Raw genomic sequence first — 26,146 nt, forward strand, 5'->3', positions numbered from 1 at the left:
AATTAAAGTGTTCAGGATTGGATTGTATTTATGTGTTTACATCAACGATTGATTACGGGCTAATGTCAATTCCTACAAGAGACTTATCAGATAAAAAAAATACACAGTTTAGTAATTAGTTTTAAGTTCTTAAACCGTAAAAAAAGTTTATTGGAATAATATCATATTACCTATAATCTATATTATTAAATCATTTAAATTCTTATTTTTATAATAAAATACAATATACCTTAATATATTCTACGTTAAAATTATGCTAATGCTTTAAAAAAATATCGTAATACATCATTGTTGTAAAAAAATATGCTTTATTTTATAAAAATGTTGCCAAACGCTAAATATTTCAAATTAAAAGACATCGTATTATATTTCATAAAATATATTATATCAGAGGGGGGGCAACATTTTTTGATTAAGATCTACCAAGGGCGTATTTTTTCTTTCGTGATTGACTATTGTTAAAAAAAAAATATTTTATATTAATAATTACAAACACAGGTAGGTAATGGTATACGAATAAAATAATAAAATAAAAGCGTAAAGTTATCTATAATAAGTGTTTAACATTAAATTTTTAAATAATTTTAAAATGTATTAACATTATATATTATACCTACTGTTGGTGTAGAATAGCTTGTCATTGCATATCATGACCAGTTAACTATAAATTGCTAATAGTAAATTGTTTGTACACCTTGAAAAACTCATAACTTGCTTTAAAATAAAAAATATAATAAAACGCCTATGTGAGATGACCTCGGTGGCGTAAGTATAAAAATTCGATCCCCAATTCGAAAATCTTAAAGGGCCCTTCACCTCTCCGGAATAAATGTAAAACAAAAATGTAATTTTATATGTGTTTAATGGTGTATTTTATAATAATGAGTTATAACAGTTAAAATTTTACTTTATGCGAGCTTTTAAATTAGCAAAAGTTGTCAATAACCTGCATAACATACACGAGTTTTGCTTCCCCGTCTTAAATGTTCAATAACGCGGCATCCGATGGCCGTTATTCTTGTCCCACGGAATTGTTAGATAGTTCTTTATAATTCTTGATTTTGAAAATGACGTGTATAGTTACCAGAGTTCCGGCCGGTATTGTTTAAAACATAATTAATTATGAACCCACCTCCCGAAAATAATTTTTGTAACTTGGCTTGCAAACGTTATCTATAATAACGTTATGATCATAACGTTTTATTTGACAAAAAAAACAATTGAAATTTGCAAACGTAATTTATTATAACGAAAAGCGCTAATCAAAAATAATTAAAGAAGTACATAACAAAACAAAACAAAACATAACATAACAAAACATAACGATTGACAAAGTATATTATATAATATCATTAAATAAAACATAACCCAAAACGTAATTTATAGAATATCATTAAACAAAAAATAAATGCAAAACGTAATTTATAGAATTTCATTAAACGAAAAATAACGCAAAACGAAATAATTTAAAATTTATTTATTTATAAGTTAGGTATCGGAGAAAAATTTATTTCATGCATATTCCGTATCCGGGCCTTTATACCTACCCGCATATTAGTTATTATTTAAGACCAAATTCCCGCGCAATTTCATCTTTTTATGGCGTGTTATAAATACTATAGAAACAATCCACAAATCCAAATCAAGAGATATAGATTAATTTAAAGATAGTTTTATTTTTCAGAAAATTTCACGTTTTCGAGGTTTTGCACGAAATTACTCGTTTTTGGTATTTTTCATAAAAATGTTCTAATTAGTACTTTTGTATATACAAATATTTTTGCTTTATAACCTAGTATATCATCTTTATCATTGTTATATTATATTGTTATAATATGAAGTGTTGGACTTTTATGTCTAATAATAATATAATTATATGTATAAATCGATATAATAAAACGTAGTTAAGATAATGACAATACTACTAAATAGTTTCATTTTTTCAGAAAATTGCACGTTTTTGTGGTTTTCTACAAAATTACTCGTTTTCGGTTTTTTTTTCATAAAAATGTACTAATTAGTACTTTTGTACCTACAAATATGTTTGCTCCATAATCTATTATATTATCATCTATCTACTTTACTATTGCCATATTATATTATTATAATATAAAGTATTGGATTTTTATATCTAATAATACTATATTTAAGATAATGACGATACTACTACGATTTTTGACACATACAACGTAGTTTTAAAAGAAAATCCTGCTATTATAAGCCGTTACAAACAATTCACGATGTGTAGAATGTGTATTTTCACAATGTTAAAACTTTGTTTTTTTTTAAATTTAAATTTTTAATTGCACGTGTCTTAGGTGTTAGCTGCACAAAGATACGGTAATTAGTTATTATTAATAAATTTAATAGGTATTAACTCTATCTAAATAACGATAAACGAAAAAAACATGTATATCGTTTAAATTTTTAATAACGATAAACACAAGACTATTGTACATCGTTTAAATTTTTAATAATGATGAACGCACGAATTGGTAACGTCTTTTACCGTCAATTGACATATTTAAAAAACTTTTTTTTTTGTTTTTTTTTTGTCCAATAAAATAGTAAAGACTAATGATGAATAAGGTACCTTCGAATAAATATATTTAAGTTTGTATTATTATTTTAACAAAATAAATAAATAAAACATTTTTTTAAAAAAGTTATATTTAAATTCAATTAATATTTTTATAAATTTATTTTTTTTTTATTAAATAAACACATTTTTATGCATGTAAAGTATAATGTTCTAATGTTTAATATCCTATAATATCATTATAAATATTAAATTAAATTAAAAACCATTTCAAGTGAATTTTATACTATAATTTTTGGCATTTTCTTGAAATTTTTAAGGTTTTTTAGTGCATTAAAATCACAGCCCTGCTTGTTATAATATACCTATATAGTACAGCCGTGGTATAATAAAATTCCATAACAGTACATTATCTACCCGTGAATAATGCTTGCAATCAATCCCAAGTCCTGTTTTAAAAACAAAAAAAGGTGGATAAGTGGATGTCACTCTGCTGTACAGTAGGTTACAAGTGGGTCACTGTAATGAATGGTGTTAAATTTGAATTCAATGATATAATATCATTGTATAAGAAAAACGATTCTGAGCGAAAACGGTCAGTCAGCCTATGATATTGCCAAGTATATTTGATGATATTATTGTGAATAAAGTAATTTATATATAACCTATTTACGTGGAGCCTTGTTTTAAATTTTCAATCCTTAGCCATAAAAGTTAAACATTTTATACATTTTTAACCACAAAATAATCAATAAATTATAAATTTGATAAATGTTGTCAAAATTTGAACTTTAAATGCTTATAAAAAAAAATTGTGCATATGTATTTTTAATATTTTTCAACTGCTATTAGAACGATATATCAGGAGCCTTATATTAAATATTCACGCTTTTTTACCCAACAAATAAAAATTTATTGATATTTATAGAAAAAAAACTAAAAAAATTGAAAACTGACAATGTCCGTAAACAGCTCAAAAAGAGTCAAAATATTTTCAACATTTTATGGTGTATAGAAAATGCTAATATGAACATTCAGTGAAATTTTCAAATATCTACAGTCATTCGTTTTTTAATTACAATAAAATAAGAAAATTGTTACATGAGAAATCGAGTAAATATCAAATGTTGTAAAAATATAAATTTCAGACGCTCATAAAAATTTAATTTAAGTTTCTTCTAGACATTTTTTTTTTTGATAAAGGTAGACAAACTTATGAGTAATCTTATATTACATTTTCAAATCTTAGATTTAAAAAGAAAAATTTTTATGAATTCTCAACTCAAAATAATTTGCTATTTTTCGTGATTTTTCCGTATTTTGTCAAAATTTGAACTTTAAATGCTTATAATTAAAAACTGTGACTAAGAATTTTTAATTTTTTTCATCTGCCTTTGAAACAATAACCTAGGAGCCTTTTTTAATCAACAGATAAAATTTTATTGATACTTATAGAAAAAAAAACTAAAAAAATTGAAAACTGACAATGGCCGTAAACAGCTCAAAAAGAGTCAAAATATTTTCAACATTTTATGGTGTATAGAAAATGCTAATATAAACATTCAGTCAAAATTTCATGTCCCTACGGTCATTTGTTTTAGAGTTAGACCAATAACCAAAATCGATTTTCTCGAAAACAGATTTTGCGTAAAAATTCCCGTTTTTCCTTAATTTTTCTTTTGTTTTTCACGTCGCTTGTGAAAACTACTGGGAAATTTTTACTTTTGACCCCCCAAAGTACCAACTAGATTCACTTTCCTATCAGAAAAGTTACTGTTGAAGAAAATCCAAGCACTTTTCCTGTCCTAAAAGGTGATGACAGACACAAAAATAAAAAATTAAAAAAAAACACACATCATTGTAAAATCAATACATTCATCGCTTCGCTCAGAATTTAAAATGTACCTATAATTAAGTCATTCGATCAATAAATATATTAATATATCGTTTTTATCTGTACATATTGGTAAGACTATAATATTGATCGCATAAAGTTCAGATATTATAATAATAATATATGCCTTCATATAATATAACATTGTAGTGCACAAGGAATGACAGGTCAACCTGACTGTAGGCATACTCATTATATTATACTAATGAATGGATTTAGAATTTAACGCATATTCGTATTTTTATGAGCAACTATTTACGGTTGATGCATTTTCATCGATTATAAATAAAGAAAATTGAACATTTTTATTTTTCATATTTTTGCATATTTTGGGTATAAGTGCATAGTTTCCATAAAAACTCATGTTGTAGCATATTACCTTTAAACAATATATAATCATAGATCATTAAGGTATAGCAGGTACCTAGTTCATTAAGGGGATTCCATACCGTGTTTTTCTGTTTTTGTCTAACATACACGCGGCATAGGATTTTAGACTGGTTCTTTGCCAAACATACCAATTAATCTAATGAAGCGATTAGAATAATAAAAACAGATTTGAATTTTGTCGTCAAGTCTACTTGAAATCGATTTTCCCACATTTTTTAATTTTTTGGTTTTAATTTTCTAAAAAATTAACAACAGATTAATTGGAATGTTTGGCAAAAAAACCGTCAAAAATACAATGTCGCGCGTGTGTTAGACAAAAACAGACAATCGAATCCCCTTAATCATTACGTACTGTTTTTTCTATCGTATACGTTTCCCGAGCCAAAAATTTGTTTTTTCATATTTTAAATATTTTTATATATTTCTGATAATTTATTATTTTAATAGTATTATAATATGTAATCAACCTATAAATATATATAAACAAAAAAATCTTTTTTTGTGAGCAGAAAAAAATTCACGCTTTAGGTACCTAGTACGTGTTAGAAACCTTTTTAGGTATAGCAACTGAAGTAATAAACATTAAATATCCTCCAAGGGTCTATTGATATAATGACTTTTGTTGAAAACGGCCGGGTAGTCGTTGAGTATAAAACAACGCAGTTTAAAAATGTAGTGACCAAATATCAAAATGTATTATTATATAATATGCAATCAATTATATTAAAAAATACCTATACGAATTTATTAATATTTATTAATTTCTTCTATAACCAATAGCAACCGTTTACAAACAAAAATGTCCATCGTAAATCTCAAATTTAAATTTATTGCACCTCCCCTGGTGGTGATAGGAAGGTGAAAAAATACTTTATGACCCATTCTCATACAACAAAAAATGTCATTGAAATCAGTCGAGTTGTTACGGAGGGGTTCGTGCACTAACACCACAGATTATATAAAACAAAAAAAAAATACATATATTACTTAACTTTATCGGACTAAATTTATGCCTATGACACCCACAAAGAATTATAGCTTTCTATTGGTGAAAGAATTTTTGAAATCGGTCCAGTAACTTTGTTGCCGTGAAAAATGACAACTCTTAAAAAAATTTGATTGTTCAATTCTTTTTAGATGTAACTCGTTGCAGTGTGCAACTCGGCCACCTTTGTAGGCAACGTATGAAAATTCAATTAGATGCAACCAATAAACATAATAAATACTAATCTCCAGTAATTATTTCTCCTATAACCAATAGCAACCATTTATAAACAAAAATTTTAAACGTAAATCTCAAAATTCCTGTTAATGCACCTCCTCGGGTTGGACTTCCCTGGTCAAATTGTGAATCCAGAGAACCACTCATACACTCACAAAAAATGTCATCAAAATCGGCCAGCTGTTCTCAATTGATTAATTAAGAATTACTATACATATTACACACTATGTATATATATTGATTAGGTATACAAAAAATAATATATAAATATGATACGACACAAATTCAAAAGCTACTTAATAAATTGCTTTATTTCCATTCAACCATACTAATATAATAAACAAAATACGAATTTAAATTTTTTATTTTTTTGTTTGGCTTAACAGTTAATAGTAATTATAATAAAATGTATTTATGTTTACTAATCATTATCAGGAATTTATATTATAATGTATTTTTAAAACTAAGACATTTGAGTAGGTAACAAAAAAAATAATATAAGCGTACCTACATATTGTAGTGGTTAACTTATTAGTTATTATAATGCCTAATGATAAGTTTAAGAATATTATTTAATTTTTAATAAAATAATCTCAATAGTATAATAGTTTAATGATAACCTACATTAAAAACGAATTATTGTACGATATAGTACGAATTGTTTTCCGATATTTTATCATAATTATTATCACGAACTAAATCAATATTGTTAATTATAATAAAATATCGGATAACAATTCGTACAATGTCGTACAATTCGTTTTTAATATAGGTAATCTCTAAACTATAGTACTATTGAGATTATTTTATTAAAAATTAAATTTTTTTTAAACATATCATTAGACATTATAATAACTAGTTCGTGATAGGATTATTACACGTTTCAAATAACTTTGTTTAAACTAAATGTCAAACTTAGGCTTTAAATACCAAAATTAAAAATTAAATTAGAAAAAATATTTTACATTATACTTACGTATATTATGGTATATTTATATAGATTGTTGAATTTTACATCTTGAAACAATTATTCATATCTACACGCCGATAAAACACACACTAATTGAAAAAGGTCAGGTTGCAGGTTTGCATCAGGTGCTGTGCCGTATATATTATTATACCATTAACACGACTATTTTAATTATTCATAAAAACTAATTATTCATTAACTTTATCGGACTAAACGTATGCTTATGAGTTATGACACTCACAAAGAATGCAGCTTTCTATCGGTGAAATAATTTTTTAAAATCGGTCCAGTAGGTAGTTTTCGAGTTTATTCGTTACAAAAAAAAAAAATCCCTCCTCTTTATAATATTATATTATTAGAAAAACGTTCAGCATGCCGTACGCCTATCGTGTAAACATCGCAGTGGCTCAGGAACTCTGGAACTCAGGAACGAGCTAAGGTTTTACACGCTAACGCGTAGGTACCTCGAATCGGGCGATTGTAAACTCCGCCAGAATACCGGTCAAGATAAAAAGGTCTAGGGTAAGCTCCGCCAGTTTTATTTTCTTACCCATAATGGGTATATGTAAACTCCGCCAATTTTATTTTCTTACCTGGTCAGAGCTCACATTGCCACGTGCCTTCTCACATTAAATACGTTGACATCTATTGCGATGATATACGTCAAAATTGATAAAATATTGTCAAGGTTAGATCGATTCATTAATAATTATTAATAATTTTATCTTCATATTATCTGAAATCAGGATTTCCAATGGTGATATTATCGGCAGTAGGTGAGGTATACGTGAAGACGTATACTTTGACGAACATAATCATTGGTAGTCTGCGTGTCTCCGTGTATATTTCCGAACGAAATTTTGTAATTTCCGATACTTCCGATATTTGTATACGTCCGAACGAAATATGTCGCAAGAAAGTAATAATATAAAATTAATTACTGGTCAACGAGGCAATTTATTGGTTGTATTTAAAAATTATAAGTATAATAAAAATATAAAATACGCGTCTGGTGAAATAAAATGGAGGTGCAATAACAAAAATGAATGAATATATATTACCTATATTATATCAATTGTATACTCTTAGCTGTTAGGTTAGTAATTTTTATATATATTTTGGCTTGATTTTTACATATTTTATTTATTATTTACCTAACGATTATATTTCAATGTGAACGATTATTAAAATTATGAATTTTTTTTTAATAATATATTATATTAATTTTATAGTGCTACTTAATTTTCTTCAATGGCGGAGTTTACATGAACCCAATTTTACCTGTGTTTTTTTCTGGCGGAGCTTAACTAAAAAAAGGTACTCGTAGCGGAGTTTACATGCGCCGAATCATATGCTTAATATATTATAAATTAGTATAATTAGGGTAGCATGCTCTTTTTGAACATTTTTTACACAATCTCGTATTTTTTTTTTGCCAATATAAAAATGTAAAATATCATTTTAATTGTAAAATATAAAAGATTAGGTATATAATTTTTTTTTAAATTTATCTTTTAATACAAGGTTAGAGCCACGGTCGACAACTGTCACACGGTCTCCAGGACCGCGGTCGACAATTTGTATAGGTTTTTTGGTTTACTCGGTTATGAGAGCAATGTTTTCTGTCTTTATTCGTGGTTATTCAGTGATACGTTAGTAGTATGGTAAAGAGAGTGGCAACACATCATCCCTAATATCCACTACCTGCGAGACATATATTTACCCTTACAACCAGCTGCCGCTACCCCACCACCGCACACCATTACCAATTGGTCTGCCGTCGCTACCCCGAGGACACCCCTACTCATTTGGCCGCCGCCGCTTATCCGCGTACACCCCTACCCATGTGCTGGCTGCCTCTACACCGTGAGCACCTCTACCGAGGGGCACACGCACACACGCACAAACACACACTAAACGCAGTACGCACACACATTATACGCATATATAATATTACATAAACATACAACAGCATACATCCAGCTAAACATAATGTACAGTTTAAATATTATATAGTCACATTCGAATAAACATCTCGCTAAAGCATACGTTATACATTGGAATGTATCTCAAACACACACGGAAAAAAATAATTTTGTTATAGTAAATAGTTGGAAATATTTTAGGTGGCCTAACATCATACATTGTTACACTGCCCATAACATATTGGTTAGGAGTGCTAAAAGTAAATTGTTGGCTTAATATGGTTGTTCCAACATTATCTTATGGTTGACCGTATTATGGTTGCCGTGTCAACCATAAGATAATGTTGGAACAACCAATTTTTCTATTCTTGACTATCATGACAATATAAGTTTAAAAATAACCTGCGATAATAATTGAACAACACACGAAACCCAAAGCGGAATACCCGATTTCCCTGCCACTACCACACTTCGTCACGATACAATATTTATAAATGAACATTTTTAAACGAAGTGCGTCCCGGACGCATTTCATGTTACTTTTTCACCTACAGTTAATTATTATGAGTTCCTAATGTGATATTGCCATAGTATATGTAGGTCAGACAAAATATAATATCATTATATAAATCATAAATTATATTTAGGGTCCCGGTGTCAGTTTTTCAAATTTTCCACAATTCTATAAAATTTGAAAATTTAATTTAATATTTTAGTTACCACTTCAATTATAAGACTTTTTCACTAATCTACTACCCGATACCTATTTAGAGGGGGGGGGGGAATGTGTATTATATCGAAAAAAATGACTTTGCGAGAATAACTCTCAAGCTTTGTATAATGGTCAAATTTTGATGAATATTTTTTTATCTGAAAGAAGAAGAGTTCTTAAAGCCCGCATCGATGTCTTATTTTGTATTTTATTTCAAATAATTGTATTAAAAAATTGTAAAAAAATGCTTTTTATCTTGTATTTTTTAGACATATGATAAAGTTTGTGAATAAAAAATTGAAAAAACAGAGATCGATGCGTGCTGTAGAATATTTCTCTCTAGCAATTAAAAATAAAATTATGAAATTTGGTTGATTCTACAAGGCGGTATCGTTATTCCCGCAGAGTGTATTTTTGAGGACAAAATGGCATCGGCACCGGATGCCTTAATGTAAAAAGTTCACTATACTAAGGTTTAATTTATTCTATATTTCTGTATTATTTTATTAGCTGATTTGTTTACATAACCTTTATTTTTTGTTATTGTGGTTTAATTATTTTTTAGCTGGTTTATGTATTTTCTATAAATAGTATTCTTTCTCATATTAATTTTCTGGGTACTTGAAGTTTTTCTAGATTTCTTAAAAATATTATAGTATCGGTTTGCATATTATTTGAACCTCATAAACATTCGTATATGTTTGGGCGAAGAGAATCCAACTAAAAAAATTGTGTAAGTGAAAAAACGAACGCAATTTGTTCGTTTACCCGTTTTGGTACGCTATTCGTGTTCGCCCTTAAATCTAGATATAGTAGTTCGTTTAAAAGTCTCGAATTATTTTTGAAGACACGATATATTAATACAGTTCTAAAAAACTGCCCATGATATTGACTTACGAAACAGGCTACAATAGAATTAATAGAATTTCAAATTCCGATTCGTTACGATTTTCAAGATAAATCACGGTGTTTGTCTAAACGAATATTATTATACGCACCCGGGGACACGTCTTTTTTCGTAAAAAATAATAATATAATATAACTTATAAGTTGTAATATTATTGTACCCGCATTAAGCATTTATATACTGAAGCTGCGGTACCTATATCTATATTCAATAGTGATGCGGCGTGTTATATTATAACTGGCGCATTTTTTTTTATCCAAACCCACAACCTGAAGCTTAAAACCAACTAATATTTTCGGCGAAAACCAAAAGCGCAAATTCTTTTGCACCTCAGTAGTGCGATAAAAGTGCAGAAATGAATTATATTACCTGATATGATATTGTACCCGTTACACTCTAAGTCTCAGTTTAAAATTTCATGGTCATTACCAATATTTATTTCTCAAATATTTCGGAAGCAACAGTGATCGAGTTCGATTGAATTTTAGTACCTATTATCGTATCGTATTTTACCGTAACAAATTACGGCGACCGTTTATAACCCTTTTAGATAACTATACCTACAGTAAAATATACAATATAAACTTATATCAAATGGTATTTTATTTGATAACTATATATAACTCTATAATATATTATAGATTATTATATGATTTTTGATTTTTTTTGAAGTAAAACTTTTTTCTTGAGACGTGGGTGGAAAAAAATCGTAACGAAATATTAAACGACACGTTTGTTTATTTATTTATATAGCAACTATTAATAAACAATAATGTCCATCGTAAATTACATATTTTTTTATTGTATTGATTTTTCTCACTCTCTCCCTAATTCACTAGCCCAATTACCTATGAAAGAAGTTTTACTTCCCCAGAGTGTAATGGTGAGCTCACACACCCTCTACCTTTTTTTTTTATTTTTGATATTCGAACGAAATGTTTTAAATCGTCCTTTATCTATCCACCTATATTATTTTTTAATTATATATTATTAATTATTATATTCAAGTATATAACGAAACATGTACCTTATTAGTTTATAAAGATAAAACTATTTAAAAACCATAGAATATGCTACATATCTGCTTATAACTAGGTACCTAATTAACTACTTGTCCACAATGTCATTTTTATACATCAAAATACTTCGAATAATATATTCTACTTCGCGATATTAAATGTTGTACTGTCATTCAATATCGTAAAAAATAATATGTGTTAAAATCTGTTAAAATATACTGTACATATTTTGTACTTGTTTTGTACAGGAAAAGAGGGTATAACATAGGTTGAAGTTTTAAAAAAATAATCATATATTAACAAAATATAATAAAGAACACAACACAATATGAATATAATAAATAACACGTTTTAATTTAACCTGCCTAAATATTTATTCCATCATAACCAAATTAAAAGAAAAATAAATTGAAACCTATAGTAAAATATAGGTTCAGTCCAAATGAACAATTTAAATGTCAGAAATCCAAAAGTAAAAAAAAAATACTTGTTAGAAATCGCGCTCCAAAGGTATAAATATAATTAAATACCAGTAAATGAATACGCACACAAATACAAAGCTTTCTACTTAAAAAAATTAAACTTATGTAATTGTATTCTGAGGTTATATCGAATTTTTATATTTTCATATTGAAATTAAAATAAAACAAAATAATTTTTGAAGGATAATGCGAATATCTTCCTGGTGGACATTCGGGATAGTGCTTAATGGTTCGCAAAATTATTAAATATTAGATATGAGGAGATCAGGGTATATATTTTTACTTGAGCTGAGTTCTTTAAATATCGATAATTTTTACCTGAAAGAATTGGTGCAGAGTTTACGATGTAAGTATTGAAAAAAAAAACTTTTATGGATATCTAACTAAAAAATAATTTATACAATTTAAGAAAATGTTCATGGCTATTCATAAAAAGTATCAAAATAGTTTAGGTCGAGTGTCTACGGACTATGGTTATTCGTTTTTGAATTACAACAAAATAGCAAAAATCGATGTATGGAAATTCGTTAATTTTTAATAATTATCGATAAAATATAATAAAGAACACAACTCAATCTGAGTATAATAATTAACGCGTATTAATTTATAATATTTATCCCGTCATAACCAAATTAAAAGGAGCTAAAAGTAAAAGTACTTAGATTTTCTTCAGGAGGTCAAAAGTAGAAAATGTCCTGTATTTTTCAATGACACCATGCAAAAAAAAGGGAAAATTAAGAAAAACGGGAATCTTTACGCAAAATTGATTTTTGACAAAATCGATTTTGGTTTTTGGTGTAAATCGAAAACAAATGACCGTACATTTTTTTTTGTTTTTTGTTTCTATGAATGTCAATAAAAATTAAATTATCCGGTAAAAAAGCTTGAATATTTAATACAAGGCTCCTATATAATATATTGCGACAACAACAATATCTTAGAAATATGAAAAATGCAGTCACAATTTTTTTTATAAGCATTTAAATATCAAGTCTTGAAAAATACGTAAAAATCACGAAAATGATCAAATTATTTTGAGTTAGAAATTTTTCTTTTTAAATATAATATTTGAAAATTTAATAGATTTAATAAGATTACTCATAAATATGTCTACTTTTATCAAAAAAAAATGTCTACAAGCAAATGAAATTTAATTTTATGAGCGTTTAAAGTTCATACTATATTGTACTCGATTTCTCATGTAGCGATTTTGTTATTAAATTACTGTAGATACATGAACATTTTACCGAATGTTTATATTTTATTTTCTATACAGGATACAATTTTGAAAATATTTTGACCTTTTCTGAGCTATTTGCGGACATTGTCAGATTCAAATTTTTTCATTTTTTTTCTGTACTTTTTTTCTTTAATTGTCAATAAAATTTTATTTATTGGGTAAAAATGTGTGAGCTCCTGATATATTGTTACAATAGCAGTTCAAATGTATTAAAATTGGCACAATTTTGTTTATGAGCATTTAAAGTTCAATTTAAGTTCAAATGTTGACAAAATGTATTAAATTTTGCATACACAGCATAACTACATGTAACGTATTAAATTACTTGACAACGATGATGACCAATACATTGAGTACATTTTAGTTAAACAAATTGTTATTGATCAGTAGGTACTATAGGTTAGATATAAATAGTAAATACCCGTAAACTTTTTTGATAGGTAGTTATAGCTATTTACGGACTACGGTAGGTAGCATACTACACCCACGAAGTACCTAAAATTATAACGATTAATAAAATTAAAAATATTATATTAATTAGCACTTCGTTACCCGTTAAATGTACAAACTGTATATATGACTCAAACTTTGTTCAATGCCTTATTTAATATTCGGTGTATGATGTTCTAGATTCATCTTAACTTTTCTGTTGCCCGAAATAAAAATTCTTATTCACAGCAGTATATTATCAGGTAGGCAATCTATACCTGCGGTAGATCGCGGACCCCGTGCTGTTTGTACGTAAGTGTATGATTTAACTCTAAAGTATCAAAGTTATACCAAGTTTGTCGTTTTTACTTAATTCTACCTACGGATTAACCACCGATACATATAATATCAAAACACAGCGTACAAACAAATTAAATGCATTGAATGAATACACTGATTTCACTGCAACCAATAATTATTATTATAATAGCTTTAAAAACCCATGGCAACCATTTATAAACAAAAATTTCCACCGTAAATCTCTAAATCCCCGTTTGAGCACATCCCCTAATACTATTTACGGCGGACGTGTGGCGTTGCCGCGTAAACAACATAGATCCTCTGGGGGGGGTATAATTTATACATATCAAAAAATAAAAAATATTCCTTATTAGGCTTAATCGACAGCTAATATAGATATAGCCGATACCAGAATGATCAACCGAAAATGTGATCCTAGCAGGGCTTGCATTTAAAAAAAAAATTCCGTTTTATGTTATTTACAATTAAAACGTTATGCAATTTTTTGCGTTTATCGTTATTTAGAACCAGGGGCGTAATTACGGGGGGGATATGGGGGGATAGATCCCCCCATGAGCTGTATTTATATATTGTCTTATACCTACAAATAGTTCAAATAAAAACTTATAAATTATTACGAAACTAAAAAAAAAAAAGTTTAGAAGTTGTGTATACTTAAATATTACCCGTATATAAATATTTACCCGTTAACGATTTCAAAATAAATGGTCTGATTCATTTTAATTCTTATTTATTAATAAACATTGGGTGCCTTGCCACACACTGTGCCTAATTTTGAATAGATCATAGATGGTAAGTAATCCGATAATGGGAAAAACCACCATTCCATAAACATAATATAATAATAAAAATGTAACTTCAAGATTTACATTTCGTAGAACGAATAAGCGAATAGCCATAGATAGTACTAAGAACGCGCGCCGACACAAAGTATCTACATTGATTATTGCGATTACGTATAAACAGTAAACACTACACAGTAGGTATACACACCGTGACACCGTGTAACATTCTCTCATATTCACAGTGTCAGTTACATTTTTATAAGCTAAAAGCAAAATGGAGCAAAAAGAAAAGAAAATTACCAGCAACTAGCAGTACTTTATTGAATTTTTTTAAAAAGAAGCCTGGGCCTGACGTAAGTATTACAATTTAAAATACTAAACATTATTAGACCCGGAATTAAATTTTTAAATATTATGTATGACGTATTCAACTTATTATAATTAGCATTACAATTCGCGCTAAAATTATGCAAAATTAAATTAACACCAGTTAAAAAAAGTACCTATTAAAAATATAATTGCAGTCACTGCAGTTTATTCAATAACTATTAGTTATGTCATATTAATTATTATAAAACATTTAAATAGGTTTATTCAAAAAAAAAATAGAATTTTGATGATGTATCACGTGAAAGATATCATGTTGAAAATAAAACTTTGATTCAAGCTATTTATACAAGTTTTACGTTTATCGTTATTAAAAATAGTCTTAATACCTATAAAATTTAAAAATAATAACTAATTCTGGTAGGTAATGGCCCGGATACGAAATATAATATATATATATCAATTCTTCGATCAGATTGTCTCTTCCGATTGACTCTTTGAACAGATTGTCACATGAAATAAATGTTTCTACGATAAATAACCTTTTAAATAAATAGATTATCAAATATTTCGTTTTACGTTATTTTTTGGCCAATGATATTCTATAAATTACGTTTTGCGTTATGTTTTGTTTAATGATATATAATATAATATTTTGTTATCTAATCGTTATGTTTTGTTTTGTGGTACCTATTTAATTATTTTTGATTATCGCTTTCCGTTATAATTACGTTTACAAATTTCAATCGTTTTTGTCAAATATAACGTTATTATCATATGGTGCAAATAATACAAACTCGTAATAGCGTAGTTCATCGTATTTACTATTTACCTACCTATTAAATAAATTAACAAACTATTCAACAACACTGCGGGACGCGGGGGAATTTTTGTTTTCGAATAAACCAGTGACATGGACCTCATAGAACGTCAAGGGACAAATTATTAATGAACATAAATAAATGCGGGGCAATCGTGGCATATAAATAGTCCGTCTGTATTGCACAGGGGCCTGGGGCGGCTCGTCATTATTTACTTGTAAATAATAATTAATTGAAAATTAAAATGTATAGAAATATTTTTATCTGAATTGAAAATATAATATTATAATATCGGTTCCTTTCCCTTATTGAAATCCATGAAATCTAAAACCTATAAATACAGTTAATTTTGATGGAAATATTATTATTATTATTTGGACGACGGTCGACATTTTCAATCGTAACGTGTAATGTTATCGCTGAATTGACGGAGGGGGCTGGGAAAAACAAGCCGCGTATTATAGGCACTATTCATCGTAGTATTAAGTACTGTAGTACATCTATGCACCGTCATAATTAATTATTGTACATTTGATAATTATTGTAAAAGCTAATAATAAACTATATAAATAATATTCACAATTCGCTACTGCAAAAGGCAACAAATTAATCGGTGCGCAAGAGGAAACTCGTGAAAAAGAAAAGACGAATAATATTAATTTAATATAATATAAGAACACTAATATACGACTATACATAATATTATTATAATGAATTATTATCGTCGTTGTAATATCGACTTTAGTAATCGCTTACAAACTGTTTATATAATATACATATTATTATGATATACATATTTTTGTATCATTTTTATCTATGGACTATGGGTTTTAGTGTTTTACACTCGACATGTGGGAAAAAGCATTCAAATATAAAGGTTTTTTGCATTCCTTGTGCAAATTTAAATATAGTCACCTAAAACAAACAAATGGTCACTTACCCGCTTTTTTTATTTCATTTATTCAGTTGCGGCCCTGTTATATACGCGCCTATAGTTACTTTAAGGCCGTATACGCGTATAGGCGTTTACGATTTTCGAACTCAAAATATAATGTTTAATTTTCGAAAAACTTATCGCACGCTTACCGCGGTACGCGCAGCTGTGAACGCCGAACAGCGGCCTACTGAAGTGTTATCGATTTTATAGTAAAGTAGCGCTCCGGTTTAGCCGGGGGAGACCCCTGGACCCCCCCCCCCCCCTTCCCACCACCATATTAGTTAAAAGAGGATACCAGTTTTGTAAACACAGTCGAATTATAAAAGTCGCACTTATAATAATCGTGATTTGGGTGGTCGGAGGTGATGTGGTGATAAACTCTTGATGTCCATGTCTATATTTGTTTAAAATTTACTTAGATAAATATGCATTTTTTTTGTTTTGTGAATAATAAATTCAGTAACGGTGCGCGAGTCTTTACAAAAGACGACGGGTAACCTTTATAAAACGTTGCCCCCTGGACCCCCTCACTAATTTATTTTGTCTTTACTGTTAAAATTAATATATCTTTAAAAACTAGAAACAAAATTAATATAATTAATGATGTAAACTATTTTTAAACTAATAATACAAAAAAAATTTATAAACTTATAACAAACAGGGACGGAGTAGGAAAAAAATTCAGGCCAGAAAAATAAATTTCCTCCGGGCCATTAAATATTTTCATCTCTAGAAATTTTATTTTACTTATGTATGTAATGTATTTTATATTTAAATATATATAGGGAAATAATATTATAAAAATATTATGCATATAGGTATGTATATTTTATTGATAAAACTAACTTAATCATCAAAATTTAATAATCTTAAAATGTTTTTACATTATATAATATTTTAATAATATTTAATATAATGCTGAAATAAAATAAACACACCAACTTACAAAGGACTAATAAATTTAGCTTTAGACGTAACTTTTAACTTAACTTGTTTTATTTATAGTAATAATTTGTTTAATAATTTGTTATTTTCTCCAACGGAGTTAATTATTTCGTCATTGTTTATGTTCGATTAGTATTTTTTTTCTAGACGACCATGAACATGAAAGTGGTCATTGTTCATCGTACTCCTTAGTCGGTATTTGTATATACTTTATATACTTGTTTTTTATATCGTATTTTTTTCGTATGAGTAGTTTATTACTTTACTATAGTCTATCATTTCAATTCTTAATAATTAAATCGTCAGGCGTAATGCCAAATAATTGCTGAAATTTCAAAATTTTAATATTTACATATAATATTAAACCGGAAATAAATAATTTATCGTAAAATAAAAACAATTTGGAACAACATTTAAAAAATAAAAACGGCAACGATTACTGAAAAGTAAAATAAAACAAAAATTTGAATAACGCGTCTCAGAACACAGTTCTTACTCCACTCAACTTTCCAATGTCCACCGCACAAAAACGACTCTTATTTAATCTCATGGGTAGAACACGATTGTGAAGAATTTCGGAATAAAAATCCCTCAGGGAAAAAACCCCGATGATAGGAAAAATAATGTCCAGACTACAATATTACTCACTTGAAAATGATTGATTAAATATTTTTTGGAAGTGTAAGTAATTACCACATTAATAGTATTTAATTACAAATAATTTATACTTATTATAGTAAAGGTATATTACTTATCATTAAAAAAATGTATGTATAATAAATAATATTCAAACATTAACAATAATATTATTTTGTTTTATATAACCTATCACGATTTGGAACAACATTTAATATATGTTTATGACTATTTAAACAATGGGTACATTCATTATTATAACTAGGGATGGGAATGTAATGCCCTATAAAACGCTAAAAAATACCGTTTAAAAATGCTTTTATGCCCTAAAAAGTCTAAATAATGCACTGAACAAATGCCGGTTAATTTTTTTTTTTTTAACAAATTGTAAAATATGATTGATAAAAAAAGTGATTAAAATAATTTTTTATGGGCAAAACTTCAGAATTGTTTAGGCTAAACTTTAATTTGGATTTCTTTTAATCTGAAAAAACAAATATTTTATTTGTTAACCTTATATTTTTTAAACTATTTTGGTAGATTAAAAAATATATAAATATATATAAAATAACAAGTTTGAATTTTGGACCCAAATACTTCAATACTGCCCTAATAACCATATAATGTCCTAAAAAATTAAGAAAATTAAGTTAAAATCAAAAAATGCAAAATATATTTTCTTATTCTCATTCAAAAGTACATGTTCCGGATTTGCGACCAGGCGAGCATCGTACAGCAACCTCAGGAAAAAATGAAAAGTTCATCCAAATCCTAGCCTTAGTTATAACTATATTGTTCGAAATTAAAATATTATTATTCGACGTATCGATCATTCAAAATATTTTTATTTTTTATACATTTATAATCTTTTAAATATTGTCTCTATAAATAATACTTGTAAAAAAAACTCTTAATAAGAATAATTATTAAATATATATATATGTATATATGATAAAATATATTTAATAAAAACTTAAAAATACAATGTTCCTCATTAAGTCGGTATAATAGAATTTATAGGACATACATACCTACACCATTTTCTTAGAAGCATTTGAAAATATTCATTTTTTATAGCTGAGGACTGAAAATTTAAAACAATGTTTTTCACAAGTATTTTAAATTATAACAAATAATATAAAAAATGTACCTATTAACTTAATTTTTCATTTTAAGTTCAAGTTTAGACTACTAAATTAAATATTTAAACGAAGAATAACAATGTTAATTATTTTGTTGTGATTTAAAAAAATCATTTGTGGGTACCTGTAACGTTTAATGTTTATTGTTATATTTTATACTATCTTTTCAACCTCAATATCTCAATATGTAATTCAACCATCGTATTACTGATAGTAGAATAAATTACTTTAATAGCAATAATAATATAATAAAATATATAGTTACTTAGGCAGACAGACCTATTGTCTTCGCTTAGAATCATTTTTCGTATACAATGGTTTTATATCACTTGAGTTCAAATTGAACACAATCATTCATATATAGTGACCCACTTAGAGACGGGAGCTCGGTAAATTTACCTGATAAATTTTACTGATAATTTTTTTACTGTTTTAAAATTCGAGTAACCACTAATTTCAATTGTTTTCATATTATGCACAACAACGCTATAGTCACATCCATCATATCTCTATCCTACTTATATTTATATCTTGCACATAAGATCTTCCAGCAAATAATTATTACCAAGGCAATTTTCAACACCATCATCTCAATCTTAAAAATAAGAAGTTATTTAAAAATTTCAATTTTATAAAAAATTGTCGTTATTTTTGTAGCTTATTTCTTTCACAGCTTTACACAATGAAATACCATGGATCAAGAGTTAAATATAAATATAACTATTTTAGATTCTTTGATGATGTGTGTTTTTTTTAATTTTTTTTTTGAATTTTTTTTTGTGACTGTCATCACCTTTTAGGACAGTAAAAGTGCTTGGATTTTCTTCAACAGTATCTTTTCTGATAGGAAAGTGAATCTTATTGGTACTTTGGGGGGGGGGGGGGGGGGTGAAAAGTAAATGTTTTCCAGTAGTTTTCAAAAGCGCCGTGAAAAACAAAAAAAAAATTAAGGAAAAACAGGAATTTGTACGCAAAATCTGTTTTTGAAAAAATCGATTTTAGTTTTTGGTGCAACTCTTAAACAAATGAATGTATATACATGAAATTTTCACTGGTTATATATATTTTATATACTCGATAAAATTTAAAAATATTTTGATTTGTTTTGAAATGTTTAGGAACATTGTCAGTTTCCAATTTTATTAGTTTTTTTTTCTATGGATGTTTATAATCCTTTTTTTGTTGGGTAAAAAAGCTTGAAAATGTAATACAAGGCTGCTACTATAATATTACAATGATATTTGAAAAAAATTCAAAATCCTTAGTCACAGTTGTTATTTATAACCATTTAAAGTTCGAATCTTAAAAAAATACGGAAAAATCATGAAAATTAGCAATTTATTTAGAGTTGAGAATTCATGAAAAATTTTCTTTTTAAATCTAAAATTTGAAAATATAATACAAGATTCCTCATAAGTTTGTCTACCTTTATCAAATAAAATATTGTCTACAAAAAAGTCAAATTGAATTTTTATGAGCGTTTGAAATTCATTCGATTTCTCATGGAACGATTTTGGTATTTTGTTGTTATTCAAAAACGAATAACTGTAGATACGTGAAAATGTATTGTAAAGTAAACACGAATATTAAAATAATTAAAATAATATTATAATCCGCATATTCATTTTATGAGCGTTCCGGTTCGTAAAATTTTCCATTTCGAGCACTGATCACAAGAAATATGTAGGTAGGTAATTTATCGGTAAACCACGTATAGAAAACTTCTCAGCGTTTATGGGTAAGTTATAACTTAACCTAACCCTTCCTTCGCGGCTTTATACCTACCTATTTTGTAACATTTCGATTACATTTGCAGAACCCGTGCGCAGTGGTGAATGACAAGAAAGACGATAAGCATATTATATTAGGTAGGTATATTATTATTATAATTTATAATGCCTCTTTATTCCGATAAACTTTCGTTAAAACACGGAAAAGGGTACCTACTACAATTGTAAATGTGGCTTGGTGTGGCACGATGTCTGGCTTCAATCCCTGATGTGCTCCTTATGGTGAATATGGAAGATAGATCCTCATGAACTTTTTAAATTTTGAGCAAAGAAAAGGTATTGGTTTTACATTAGCTAATGTGTGCCTTTTAAAATATTGTTTGATTCATAAAACCCCTCCCCTCTTACTGAAGGTAAAATTGTGTATACCTATGCCACTCGACTATCTATATACTTATAATTTATCATATCAGTTGTTTTTTTATATATTTAGGTAGGTAAACCTAACCTACTTCATGGGTCATATTATTATAAACAAAATACAAATGAATGTATTAAAACTTATATTTTTTATTAGTTTATTTTTTAAGCACCGACAACTATGGCTATTATTCTAGTTAAGGATTGAAAATTTAAGACAAGGCTCCACGTAAATAGGTTATATATTAAGTACTTTTTTTACAATAATACCATCAAATATACTTGGTAATATCATAGGCTGACTGAACGTTTTCGATCAGAATCGTTTTTCTTATACAATGATATTATATCGTTGAATTCAAATTTAACACCATCCATTACGGTGACCCACTTGTCACCTACTGTACAGCAGAGCGATATCCACTTACCAACCTTTTTTTATATACATTTTGTAGTAATGTGCTATATTATTATGAAGGTTTTAATAACACGAAATAATTTTACGTGGTCGGCAAATAATAGTATACCACGCGAGTCGAAAAATTGAATATCATTATATTGAACAATGTTAAATAAGAGCGGTGCAATATTATGTGATCTCTGACGGACACATGAAATTACATTAAAACACTTCGAGAAAAAATGTTTGTATAGGCATTCAACATATTGCATTCTATTTGATACAAGAGTTTAATCATAAAAAAATTGGGAAACCTGTTCAATTTAGTTGTATGTACTTTTTGAATATATATACACACTAATTTTGTTATTAAAAAATATAAGAATAATATTGGTGCGCATGACAGTAATAGTTTCATTGCTGCTCGCGAGATCAATGGTGCTTATAAAGTGTCTCTTGGTATGACGATTTCTTTAAATTCATCGTTGCAAAAGTATCCAAACATAACGACATTTTATACAAGTAAGTAGTAATAGTTTACGACAGTGGCGGCAATCTTTGCTTCAGCAACACGCATACACAATCTGGCGAATGGGTGATTGGATGTTGTGTGATTATTATTATACTATTACTGGTTAATTAGTGTAACATAATTAAAAACAAAACAATAATACAAGTTTTGAAATAAATAATTTTTAGAAGAAAATGTAGCATTTATTTACCTATATATAATTATCCTTCAAGTAAATTATAATTAAAATAATACCTACAATTGACATTGACTCTAATTGCTATTTTAGATTCGGATCGAAGCAATAGGTACCATATTTTGACAAATTCGATTGTGATTCTTTGGTGTAACTCAAAAACGATTTTTTTTCAGTTAAGAAACATAGACGAAGATAACATAAACATCGTTTAAAAAACTGTCAACAACACCTATGTTCGATTATTTTTTTTTTTTGATAGAATTGTTTCTTGACGGTGCTGTAAACTATCTAGCTTAGTTTTAAAGTTCGCTCGGAAATCCTTCCACAACAAAATCTACTTAAAGTAAAATTTGTATTAAAAACCCCATCAACAGGTATGCCTCCAACACCAAAGTTCAAAAAAAGTGACATTTTCCATATTTTTTTCCTATCAACGTATAGATTGCCATTTAAATAAATAGTATAGCACAGTTTAAGGCGTCAAAATAAGCTCCTTCTTTTTAAAAATGTAAGTAACATAAATGTCGTTTTAAAAACTGTTTTCAATTCCTTAATAAATTATCTATTATATAATATATTTTTTACTTAAAAAAAGTGGTTGTTATAATTAGAAATATTATATATTTTGTAACTATTCTATATAACCACCAATTAGTGTAGATAGTTTGTATCATTTAATTTTCAAAATATTTAAAGTTATTTAAGTTGTTATTACATTACAGATTACGCTTGGGTGGATAAATCTACATTTTAACGAATAGCTCAAAAAGAGTCAAAATATTTTTCAATTGATATGGTTTATATAAAATTGCTAATTTGATTTTTCATTTCGAGGACTGTGGTATACCTCCGTTATCTTTGGCCAGTACAACGTATGCTTGTGCAATAGAGGACGTGCAATCATGGTCCGTCACAAAATCATATTTGTGTTTTTTCTAAAATATATAAACTGCTTAATATACCAAATATTCATGAAATTCGATCTTGTCCAGTATCATATCCGCCTCATCCCTGAGATAAAATATTATAACATTCGTACCTTCAGATGGTGAAAAATTGAACAGTCTTCTGGAAATATTAGGGAAATTGAATTAACAAGGCTATGTTGGGTTAGGTTATCTGTTATTGACCATCGTGATAAGATAGACTAAATAATATGTGGTCTAGAACTGTCAAGATGTTATACATAATTATGCGTTCTACGATACAAGCAATATTCAGAATTCGTGTACCGGGTGATTCTTTTATCAAACAACACTTATTATTTCAAAAAGTGTAAATTTTTTGTAAAATATTTTTTTGCATAGTTTCAAGTCGCTTAAAAAACAAGGTTTTTATTTAAAAGTTATATTTTTAAATATTTTTTATCTTTATAATTTTTTAAGTTTCTTACTTTTTTGAATGACAACATAGGGTTTTAATTTTATATTCCAAATCAGAATATTTTTCTTAGTATTTTGATGTATGAAAATCGAATTTGGGGCGAGTAGTTAATAAGTTATAAGTATTTAAAGTTTAGATGAGCGGAGTGGAGTGGTACGGGGTTACCCCGCGAAATGTTTTTCCACTTCACCGCTCATCAAAATTTTGAATATTTATAATTCATAAACTACTCACCCCAACCATCAGCACCCACGAGCCGCCACTGCTTTTTAGTAAATATTCAATGTGTTAAAATATGTTTGAATTTTTTTCTTATATTATGAAGTTTTAATTTTTATAATTTAATGTGTTATTTAGACGAGAAACTTGTGATGTTTCTAAATTTCTAATTATTAATATTAATATTTATACTGTTTATACCTACTATTCGTTTAATTTTACATGCATTTATTATTTTAATATGATCAATATGTTTCGTCTGTAATACAAGGTGAGGCGCATCGTAATCATTACTATTTTAAGGATTAAGGTTCAGGGGTACTCAAAAAATATCTCTTATACTTAATTAACTTTGTTTGGCGGAAATCGGAATATAACGATACCTTTGGCGGAAAACGGTCATGGTGATAACGGACGAGGGTCATTTTGGCGGAAAACAATTTGCACAATTTGGGGTTGGGGGCTAAGCCACTAGTCAATACATTGCCCCCGTAAAATTTAAAAAATACATGGAATTGCCTTTTCAGGGGGGCTAGTACGTCATAACTAAAAACGTTTACATTTTCTTATGGATTTAATTGGTATATATAAATATTAAATAGTATAATGTACCATGTTTTACACTGAAAAATGCAATTTCGTTATTGATTATAAAATATATAAATTATACAATAAAATAAATGTAGGTATACCAAATTCATAACTTATTTATAAATTATAATAATAATTAAAACAAAAAAATAAAATAAATTTAATGTGACCGTTCAGAAAAAAAATGTGTTTGACGTATTTTAGTGAAGTATATAAATGAGTTAGCTATTTGCTCAATATAATTATTATATATCTTCATTACAACGAATATGCAATAAATCAAAATCGTTAAGACGATTTTGTTTCATTGTAAACCTTAAAAATATTTTTAATGTTCGCAAGGCCAAAAAAGGTCATTCCGAAACACAAGACGATATTGGAACAGTCAAAATAATAATAATTTTGTAATTTGTATTATCTACCATCGTAGGCATATAGTCAAAGAGTTTAATTTTTATTAATTTTCTATTATTTTAAACATTTAGTTTATGTCATGTTCCAGCAAATGCCACCAAACAATAACATGTAACAACAAGTAATGATATATATTAAATAAATAATAAGATAGGTAGTTCAATGTTTAAAATAATATAAAATGTTTCATTTTATAATGATGTGTGTTTTTTTAAATGTGTCATCACCTTTTAGGACAGTAAAAGTGCTTGGATTTTGGTTTTTAGTGCAACTCAAAAAAAATGACGGTAGGTACATGAAATTTGGATTGAATGTTTATATCAATATTTTCTTTACACCATAACATTTTCCAAATATTTTGACTTATTTTGAGCTGTTTACGGACATTTTCAGTTTCTATTTTTTTTAGATTTTTTTTCTATAAATATCAATAAAATTTTATCTGTTGGGTAAAAAAGCTGGAAAATTTAATAGAAGCTCCTAGGTTATTGTTTCAAAGGCAGATGAAAAAAAATTATAAATCCATAGTCACAGTTTTTATTTATAAGCATTTAAAGTTCAAATATTGACAAAATACGTAAAAATTACGAAAATTTGCAAATTATTTTGAGTTAGAAATTCATAAAAAATTTATTT

At 27.5% G+C, this 26,146-nt stretch overlaps 2 protein-coding genes across 2 annotated transcripts in view; one reads left to right on the top strand and one right to left on the bottom strand.

The window, feature by feature from the left end:
• LOC132935558 (SUMO-conjugating enzyme UBC9-A-like) overlaps positions 1-17,021 on the bottom strand; it is a 77,961-nt gene extending 60,940 nt beyond the window's left edge. The window contains exon 1 of the mRNA XM_061002153.1: positions 16,924-17,021. The gene's annotated coding sequence lies outside the window, so the exon portion shown is untranslated. The remainder of the gene's footprint in view (positions 1-16,923) is intronic.
• Positions 1-26,146, top strand: part of LOC132933362 (sentrin-specific protease 7-like) — a 47,949-nt gene that overhangs the window by 4,901 nt on the left and 16,902 nt on the right.

Source organism: Metopolophium dirhodum, chromosome 1 (genome assembly GCF_019925205.1).
Source record: "Metopolophium dirhodum isolate CAU chromosome 1, ASM1992520v1, whole genome shotgun sequence".
Taxonomy (NCBI): domain Eukaryota; kingdom Metazoa; phylum Arthropoda; class Insecta; order Hemiptera; family Aphididae; genus Metopolophium; species Metopolophium dirhodum.